Here is a 9,671-nt window from a genome sequence, read left to right as displayed (position 1 = left end):
GAAATCTAGGAGAGAGGAAGAGCCCTCTTGGAATCAAAGTTAAAAAGAAATTAGAATGTACAAATATGTAATTTGGCTGCAAGAGTCTGGGTCTAATCAGACCAAAAGGGGCTGAAGCACGAATGCCTGAGTCTCAGGCCTTTGTCTCCAGAACGACTCTTAACATTTGGCTTAACTGGGATCCACTGATGAGACTGCAAATGTGGATCCCCCACCCCAATGCACACTGCCCAACGTGGCCTGATCGGTTCCCAAAGTCCCCACAGGAGTCCAGGCACCCTTGTGTATTTAAGAAAAGATGGGTCTGCAGAGAAGGACAATGGTAATTGTTACTCACTCATAGTTTGAACAATGCTTCCTTTCACGGGTCTCAAGCTGTCCTCCAAATCACCCCTGCTACCACCAAGAAACCGACACCTCAGTTAATCTCCAACAAAACGTCAGGGATTGCAAAACAAGGGGTCCAATTTTCAGTTGCCCCTGACTGCCAAGTGATACTTGAGCAGGTCTGTTCTGCAGGGGATGAGGCCAGGAGCAGGTCCTGCCGCTTGCAGCCTGGGGCCCCCCTCCTCCTCTGGATGGCTGTGAGATGGAGATGTGCTGTGGGATGCTTACTCCAGCAGGATCCGCATCCTGAGAGGTCTTGCTCTGATGGAAGGGGTCCTGTGAAAACCCTGCTTGATGAAAAGGAGTATCTTAGAGGCACACACAGTGTTCTGCTGTGCTTCCGATTTTTCAATTCCGATGACAAGGCTTAGCAGCAGAAAACGGGAAGGAGGCCTGTTCTTCCAAAAGCTATCACATTGCTGCTATTTTCACAGGGACCCCAGAAAGCTGCCCACACATCGGCTGCTTCACATGAATCCATGCAGCTCAGGTCATGTGCTCTAGGAAAACCATGAAAAGATACACAATGAGAAAGGGCGCCTTGAGGAGTTCAGAGAAGTACAATAATTGGATGTCTTGTCTCTAAGTCCAAAGCAATCAGAAGAAAAGAGCTTGTAACAATTAGAAAAATCAATGAAATTGAAAGCAGAACATCAATAGAGAAAAATCAACAAAACCAAAATCTTATTCTTTGGAAAGACTGATAACTTTGACAAGCCCTCAGCCAGGCTGACAAAAACAAAGGAAAGAAGACACTGGTCGCCAACATCAGACATGAAAAAAGGGCCATCTCTACTGGTCTCATGCACATTAAAAGGATAAAGAATTATTATGAGCAACTCTACCCACAAACCTGATAGCAGGATGAAATGCACCACTTCCTTGAAAATTACCAAAATTCACACAAGAATAAATAGACAGTATGAATAGACCTGTAACTACTAAAGAAAATTAATCAGTCACTAATAATCTTACAAAACACAGCACCAGACCCAGATGATTTCACTGGTGGATTCTACCAAACATTTAAGGAAGAAATATTGCCAATTTTCTGCAAACTCTCCCAGAAAACAGAAGCAGAGGGAACAGTTTCAATTCATTCTGTGAGGTCAATATTACCCTCATACCAAAAGCTGAAAAAGAATTAAAAGGAAGAAAAACTGCCGAAGAATATTTCTTAAGCATAGATGCAAAAATCCTTAACAAAATATTAGCAAATCAAATTCAACAATGTCTAAAGGGAATTATACATCACAATGAAGTAGAATTTACTCCATGTAAGCAAGATGGTTCAACATTCAAAAATCAGTTCAAGTAATACCCCACATGAACAAGGTTTGAATGATCATAAGATCATATTGTTTCGGAAAGAACTTTAGACAAAACCAACACCCATTCATGATAAAAGCTCTTAGCAAACTAGAAATAGAAGGCAATTCCCTCAACTTGACGAAGAACTTCAGTAAAAATCCAACAGCTAATGCTGTGTGTGTGTGTGTGTGTGTGTGTGTGTAACTATACTTGATGGTGAGAAACTGGATGTTTTACCACAAAGCAAAGACTGGGAATAAGACAAGGATGTCTCCCTCAACCACTCCATTCAAAATTGTATTGGAGGTCCTAGCTAGTGCAATAAGACAAGAAAGAGAAATACATCGTATTCACATTGGGAAGGAAGAAATAACGTTATCCATGATATTATGGATGACATGATTAGCTATGTAAAGTGACCCAAAGAACCACCACCACCACCACCATCAACAGAAGCCTTCTGGGAGTGGTTGTGGTAAGGTCACAGGATACAAGGTTAATATGCAAAAGTCATTTGCTTTGTTATATACAACAGTGAACAAGTGGAATTTGAAATTGATGTAACATAAGTTACCATTTACATTTGCACAAAAGTGAAATACTTAAATACAAATCTCACAAAACATGTACAAGACCTATATGGGAGAAACTACAAAACTCGGATAAAAGAAATCAATGGACAGATATTCCATGTTCATGGATTGGGAGACTTAATATTGTTAAGATGTCAGTTCTTACCAATCTGATCTATAGATTCAATGCAATCCCAGTCAAATCCCCAGCAAGTTATTTTGTGGATATTAACAGGCTGATTCTAAAGTATATATGGAAAGATCCAGAACAGCCAACACAATACTGAAGAAGAGGAACAAATCTGGAGGACTGACATTGCCCATGCTCAATATTTACTATGAAGCTACAGTAACCAAGGCTGTGTGGTGTTTGTGAAAGAATACACAAATAAATCACTGGAACAGAGAGCCCAGGAAAAGACCCACACAAATATAGTCCACTGATCCTTGACAAAGATGCAAAGGCAGTTCAATGGAGAAAGCATATTTCTTTCAACAAATAGTTCTGGAACAGTTGGATGCCTGTGTGCAAATGCATTAGATATAGATGAGAGAGATAGAGCTAGAGAAAGGGAAAGAGAGAGAGAGAGAGAGACCCACCGCATTTCACAAAAATTAACTCAAGATGAATCAGAGCTTTACATAAAATTCAAAACTACAATTTTTTTTTATCCTAAAAGAAAAATCTGGGTGACTTGGGTTTGGTGATGAGTTTTTAGCTATAACACCAAAATCACAAGCCATGATAGAAAAATGTATGTTGGGCTTTATCAAAATTTAAAAACTTCTGCTTTGCTGAAGACACTGTTAATAGAATGAAAAGAAGAATGACAGATTGGGAGAAAAATGCTTGCAAAACACATATCTGATAAATGACTTGTAGCTGAGCACTCTTAAAAGAAAAAACTCTTAAAACTCAAAAATAAGAAAACTCACTTTAAGGATGGACAAAAGATCTAAACAGACACTTCATGAAATAATATGTACAGATGGTAAATTAGTATATAAAAAGATGCTCACATCATTTGTCATTAGGGAATTATAAATTAAAACAGCAATGAGATACCACCACACGCCTGTCAGAATGGCTCAAATCCAAAAATCTAACAATTCCAAATGCTGATGAAGATGCCATTCGTTATCGGCAGGAAAGCAAAATGGCGGAGCCATTTCAGAAGATAGTCTGCCAGTTTCTTACAAAGCTAAACATAGTCTTACCATATGATCCAACAATCACACTCCTTGGTATTTGCCAACGGAACTGAAAACTTATGTCCACACACACAAACTCTAGATGGATATTTATAGCAACTTTATTGATAATTGCCAAAAACTGGAAGCAACCACGATGTTCTTCAATAGGTGAATAGACGAACGACCTGGTACATCCATATAATGGGCTATTACTCAGCAATCAAAAGAAATGAGCTATGAAGCCATGAAAAGACAAGGAGGAACTTGAAATGGCTATTTCCAGATGAAAAAAGCCAATCTGGAAAGGCTACTTACTGTGTAATTCCAACTCTGTGACATTCTGGAAAAGACTAAGCTCCGTACAATAAAAAGATCAGTGGTTGCCGGGAGTTTGGAAGGAGGCAGGACGGGGATGGGTAGATGAAATTCAAGTGATTTTTAGGGCAGGGAAGCTGTTTTTGCATGATGCTGGAATGCAGATACATGACATTCTGCATTTGCCAAAATCTATCAAACGTCACAACGCAGAGTGAATTTCAGTGTATGTAAAAATATTGTTTTATTATTTGGGAGCTTGGGGGAATCCCCTCACCCAAAATGCAGACTTGTTATGTTAACCTTAAAAATAAAACTGCCAGTTACTTCACCAGCAAAAAAAAAAAAAGGGTCTTATTTGGGAATAGCAGAGAATGACAACTCAGGACAAGCAAGCTATGGCAAAACCCAAGCAAGTCCCAAGAGCAAAGGAGAGGAGGCTCCTTTATAGAGGAAAGGAAAGGCAGGGGGTGGGAAGGCTACTGTGAGCTAACAGTCCATCAGAGTTGGACTGGGTGTTCTAAGTATAGTGGCTTCTCATGAGCTGGGCTGTGACTGTCTCTCTTTGGTTGGGCTGGGCTGTCTCTCATTGGCTGGACTGTAACCATCTCTCACTGGCTGGGCAGTGACTGTCTCTCATTGGCTGGGCTGCGACTGTCGCTCACTGGCTGGGCTGGGCTGTCTCTCATTGGCTGGACTGTAACCATCTCTCACTGGCTGGGCAGTGACTGTCTCTCTTTGGCTGGGCTGAGGCAGTCTCTAATTGGGGCTGTGACTATCTCTCATTGGCTGGGCTGTAACAGTCTCTCATTGGCTGGGCTGGGCTGTCTCTCATTGGCTGGGCTGTGACTGTCTCTCATTGACTGGGCTTTGACTGTCATTGGCTGGGCTGCAACTGTCACTCATTGGCTGGGCTAGGCTGTGTCTCACTGGCTGAGCTTTGACTGTCTCTCATTGGCTGGGCTGGGCTGTCTCTCATTGACTGCGCTTTGGCTGTCTCTCATTGGCTGGGCTGTGACTGTCTCTCATTGGCTGGACTGCAAGTGTCTCTCATTGAATGGGCAGTGACTGTCTCTCTTTGGCTGGGCTGAGGCAGTCTCTAATTGGGGCTGTGACTATCTCTCATTGGCTGGGCTGTGACTGTCTCTCATTGGCTGGGCTGCAAGTGTCTCTCATTGAATGGGCAGTGACTGTCTCTCATTGGCTGGACTGTAACAGTCTCTCACTGGCTGGGCTGTGACTGCCTCTTCCTGGCTGAGCTGCGACTGTTGCTCATTGGCTGGGCTTTGACTGTCTCCCATTGGCTGGGCTGTGACTGTTGCTCATCGGCTGGGCCCTTGCGGAAGAGAGCGGTAGAGTAGCATCCACCCACAAGATGAGTCTCTAACTGTTGGGTCTGCAACGGACACTGAGTGGCAGGCTGTGAGAGCTCCCGGTCCCAGCCTCCAGATGCCCTTCGGAATGAGCCTCCCCTTGTTCATTTTCACAGATAAGAGAATCGAAGCTACGACAAGTAGATGAAGGGGTGGGTGGAAAATGTGACCTAGGTAAGGCTGGACGTGAGTGGAGTGTGTAAGACTGAAGGCGAGAGGAACCCCACGTAAGGACTTACCACACTCCACAAAGCTCGTCCCCGTGGGAGGGACTCGGCCAACGATTGTGCCGCTGCCGTGTGTGTGCTGGGACGGAATGGCCGGGTAAAGATTGGCGGGCAGTGGGAGCCGGGTTCTCACTGTAGAGTTGACACTTCAGGTCAGCAAGGGAAGGAGGCTCCAGAGACCCACGAGCTACTGGATTGCACTCAGAGACATCTCGAACTCGCGTTTAACCTTCCGCGGACACAGATGGCTCCACAGAGAAACGTGTATGGACGCGTGTGCAGTTGGGTCACCATATGCACTTATGTCTCCTTGCCGTGGCCATTAAGAGGGCCGGAGGGACTCGGGCAACGAGAACACCAAGCACCCAGGTCGTGATTTTCAATCTCACTCTGCAATGAAAGGGACCAGCTCCTTAGAGACTCTAAGACTGGGTGGGGGGTGTACAGGATGAGTCTCGAGCAGGAAGTAAGGAAGTGAAAGAGAGAGCGAGAGATGGGGGAGGGAGGGGAGGATGAGGAAGAGGAGGAGGGGGAGGGAGGAAGGAAGGAGGAAGGAAGGAAGGAAGGAAGGAGGGAAGGAAGGAGGGAAGGAAGGAAGGGGGGAGGGAAAGAAGGAAGGAAGGGGGAAGGGAGGGAAGGAAGGAGGGAAGGAAGGAAGGGGGGAGGGAAAGAAGGAAGGAAGGGGGAGGGAGGGAGGAAGGAAGGAAGGAGGGAGGGAGGGAGGAAGGAAGGAAGGAAGGAGGAAGGAGAGAAGGAAAGAAGGGAGGAGGGAAGGGAGGGAAGGAGGGGGAAGGAAGGAAGGAGGGAGGGAAGGAAGGAAGGAGGGAGGGAGGGAGGGAAGGAAGGAAGGAAGGGGGGAGGGAAAGAAGGAAGGAAGGGGGGAGGGAGGGAGAAAGGAAGGAAGGAAGGAAGGAGGAAGGAAGGAGAGAAGGAAAGAAGGGAGGAGGGAAGGAGGGAAGGAGGGGAAGGAAGGAAGGAGGGAAGGAAGGAAGGAAGAAGGAAGGAGGGAAGGAAGGAAGGAAGGAAGGGGGAGGGAAAGAAGGAAGGAAGGGGGAGGGAGGGAGGAAGGAAGGAGGGAAGGAGGGAGGAGGGAGGAAAGAAGGAAGGAAGGAAGGAAGGAAGGAAGGAAGGAGGAAGGGAGGAGGGAGGGAGGGAAGGAAGGGGGAGGGAGGGAGGAAGGAAGGAGGGAGGGAAGGAGGGAGGGAGGGAGGGAAGGAGGGAGGGAGGGAGGGAAGGGAGGGAAGAAGGAAGGAGGAGGGAAGGAGGCAAGGAGGGAGAGAAGGAAGGAAGGAGGGAAGGAGGAAGGAAGGGGAAGGAAGGAAGGAAGGAGGGAGGGAGGATGAAGGAAGGAAGGAGGGAGGGGAGGGAAGGACGGAAGGAAGGAGGTGAGGGATGGGATGGTGGAGGGATGGAAGGTGGGGGGTAGGTATGAAGGAAGGAAGGGGGGTAAGGATGGTGGGTATAGGGCTGGGAGGGAGGTTGGGTGGAGGGTAGGTGGAGTTAGGACGGGTGGTTGGGGACGGTAGGTCGGTGGTGCGGAGGGGGATGGTAGGCTGTGGCGGTGAGGTGGATTGTATGGATGTGCGGGTGGCGGAAGGAGGTTGGGGGAGGTATGTAGGATGGGGTAGGGTGGTCGGTGGCGGGTGTCGGTAGCAGGTATGGCGGGGTGTGGCGGTGAAGGAAGGTCGGTGGGGTGGTGTGTTGGCATGCGGTTGGTGGGTAGGGATGGAGCGTTGGGGATGGAGGTAGGGTGGGTGGGGTTGCGTAGGCAGGCGTGGAGGCTGGTGTGGTCGGATGGCGGGTGGAGGGTGGGTGGCTTGGTGGGTTGGTTGCGTGTGGAGGTTGGTTGGCGGCGGATGGTACGGTGGTGGTGGAGGTGGTTCGGGCGTAGGTGATGGGTGGTTGGATTGGTCGGTGTGGCTGGCTGGAGTTCGGCTGTGGTTCTTCCTTCCTTCTTCCTTCTTTCCTTCTTTCTTCTCTTCTTTCTTCTTTCCTTTCTTTCCTTCTTCTTCTTCCTTCCTTCTTTCTCTTTCTCTTCTTTCTTCTCTTCTTCTTCTTTCTTTCTTTCCTTTCTCTTTCTTCTTTCCTCTTCCTTCTTTCTTGTTCTTCTCTTCTTTCTTCTTTCCTTCCTTTCTTCCTTCTTTCTCTTTCTTCTTCCTCTTCTTCCTTTCTTCTTTCTTTCCTTCTTCTTCCTTCCTTCTTCTTTCTTCTTCTTCTTCCTTTCTTCTCTCCTTTCTTCTTTCTCTTCTTTCCTTCTTTCTCTTCTTCTTTTCTTCCTTCCTTTCTTCTTTCTTTCTTCTCTTTCCTTTCTTCTCTTTCTTTCTTCTTTTCTTCCTTTCTTCTTTCTTCTTTCCTTTCTTCCTTTCTTCTTCTTCTTTCCTTCTCCTCTTCTTCCTTTCTTTCTTCTTCTCTTTCTTTTCTTCTTTCTTCCTTTCTTCTTTTCCTTCTTTCTTTCTTCTTCTCTTCTTCCTTTCTTCCTTCTTCTTTCTTCTTCTTTCTTCTTCTTTCTTTCTTTCTTCTTTCTTCTTCTTCCTTCTTTTCTTCTTTCTTCTTCTTCTTTCTTCTTCTCCTTCTCTTCTCCTTTCTTTCTTTCTTTCCTTCTTCTCTTCTTTCTTTCTTCTTCCTTCTTCTTCTTTTCTTCTTCCTTCTTCTTTCTTTCTCTCTTCTTCCTTCTTTCTTTTCCTCTTCTTTCTCTTCTCTTCTTTCTTCTTCTTTCTTCCTTCTTTCTTTCTTCTTCTTTCTTTCTTTCCTTCTTTCTTCTTCTTTCCTTTCTTCTTCTCTTCTCTTTCTTCTCTTCTTTCTTCTTTTTCTTCTTTTCTTCCTTCTTCTTTCTCTTCTTTCTTTTCTTCTTTCTCTTCCTTCCAGACTCATGGTGGCCATTCAGCAATGTAGCCACATCAATCATTGCGTCAGACACCAAAGCTCATAGAATGCTGTATGTCAGTCATACCTCGGTACCAAATAAATCAATGTGTAAGAAGAGGCAAATCCCCAGTGAGTGCAGAATTCAAATACCGTTTGCAGATACCCCACTCTGAAGGAGGGAGCAGAACTCCTTGCTCCTGAAGTGCGCGCTGTGCGTGGAGATTCCTTCCAGGCAGGACAGTCAGAAAAGGGGGAAAAGGAGAAACTTCGCAGTGGAGAAACTGACAAAAGGCTACTGGCTGGTGAGCAGGGTCGCCGTCACTGGTCAGGAATCGTGTTAGTAGCAGGGCGCCTGGGTGGCTCAGTGGGTCAAGTGTCCGACTTCGGCTCAGATCACGATCTCACGGTTTGTGAGTCCGAGCCCTGCGTGGGGCTCTGTGCTGACCCTCAGATTCTGTGTCTCCCTGTCTCTGCCCCACCCCCCTCACACTCTGTCTCTGTCTCCCTCTCTATCTCTCAAAGATAAATAAACATTTACAAAAGTTTCTTTAAATCATGTTGGTAGCATGCACTCTTGATGAAAATGGCACTTTTTTTCATAATCCCAATCTATTCATAGGGAAAAGCATCAGACAAATTCCCCTGGAGAAGCAGACTGCAATACACCTGACCGGTACTCCTCAAAATCCCAGACAAGGAAAGTCGGAGATCGTCAGGGCCAAGACTACTGAACCTAGAGACATGATAACTGCACACAGTGAGGTTCCCTGGAAGAGGTCCTGGAACAGAAAAAGGAGATCCGGGCAAAGAAGAAAACCGGAAAGGAGTGTATAAACTTTAGTTGACAACAATGTATCAAAAATTAAAAAATAAAGACATAAAAAAAACCATTGTGTCAATATTGGCTCAGGAAATGTAACAAATTGTTATGAATTGTTACGAACTGTACAAATTGTTACGAATTGTCACGAATTGTTACGAATTGTCACGAATTGTTACGAATTGTCACCAATTGCAGTAGTGTAAGAGTTAAGCAGGGAAAGCTGCCTGGAGGTGTATGGAATTCTGTACTAGGAGTTCCATTTTTCTCTAAGTCTTAACTGTTCTAAAACTCGTGTCTATTAGGGCTGTTGCGGTTTTTTTTTTTTTTTTTTTAAGTATAAGCAAGAAGCGGGAGAAAGACAAACTTTATCGGGAGGTTATGGACTTTCTGAGAGGGCAGTGGGCTGCTCCCCGGCTTGGGATGGGCATTTCCACCGATCTCATCCAGTCCGCCATAACTTCGGGTTAATGCCACAAACCCCCCACCCCCTGGTGCTGCTCTAATGCCCCCGCTAGGAAGAGAAGCCCAGTTCCCTGTCTTTCCCCAAAGGCGCGGTGGGCTCGGCCTGGGGTTTCCCGCCTGTATCCCCCGGAAGAAGTGATGG

The 9,671-nt window shown here is 46.0% G+C and overlaps 1 long non-coding RNA gene across 2 annotated transcripts; it reads left to right on the top strand.

Moving 5' to 3' along the window:
• Positions 1–5,109: 5,109 nt before the first annotated feature.
• On the top strand, positions 5,110–9,113 carry LOC113595174 (uncharacterized). Of its 2 annotated transcripts, XR_008291096.1 has the most exons (4): positions 5,110–5,304; positions 5,532–5,748; positions 8,404–8,546; positions 8,864–9,113. It is a non-coding gene; the product is annotated as an uncharacterized LOC113595174 (long non-coding RNA). The 2 variants fall into 2 exon arrangements; XR_008291090.1 differs by lacking the exon at positions 5,110–5,304 and having other exon boundaries at positions 5,402–5,748.
• The last annotated feature ends 558 nt before the right edge of the window (positions 9,114–9,671 follow it).

This window comes from Acinonyx jubatus, chromosome C1 (assembly GCF_027475565.1).
Source record: "Acinonyx jubatus isolate Ajub_Pintada_27869175 chromosome C1, VMU_Ajub_asm_v1.0, whole genome shotgun sequence".
Taxonomy (NCBI): Eukaryota; Metazoa; Chordata; class Mammalia; order Carnivora; family Felidae; genus Acinonyx; species Acinonyx jubatus.
The sequence above is the reverse complement of the archived record's forward strand: the minus strand, read 5'-3'. Positions and strand labels throughout refer to the sequence as shown.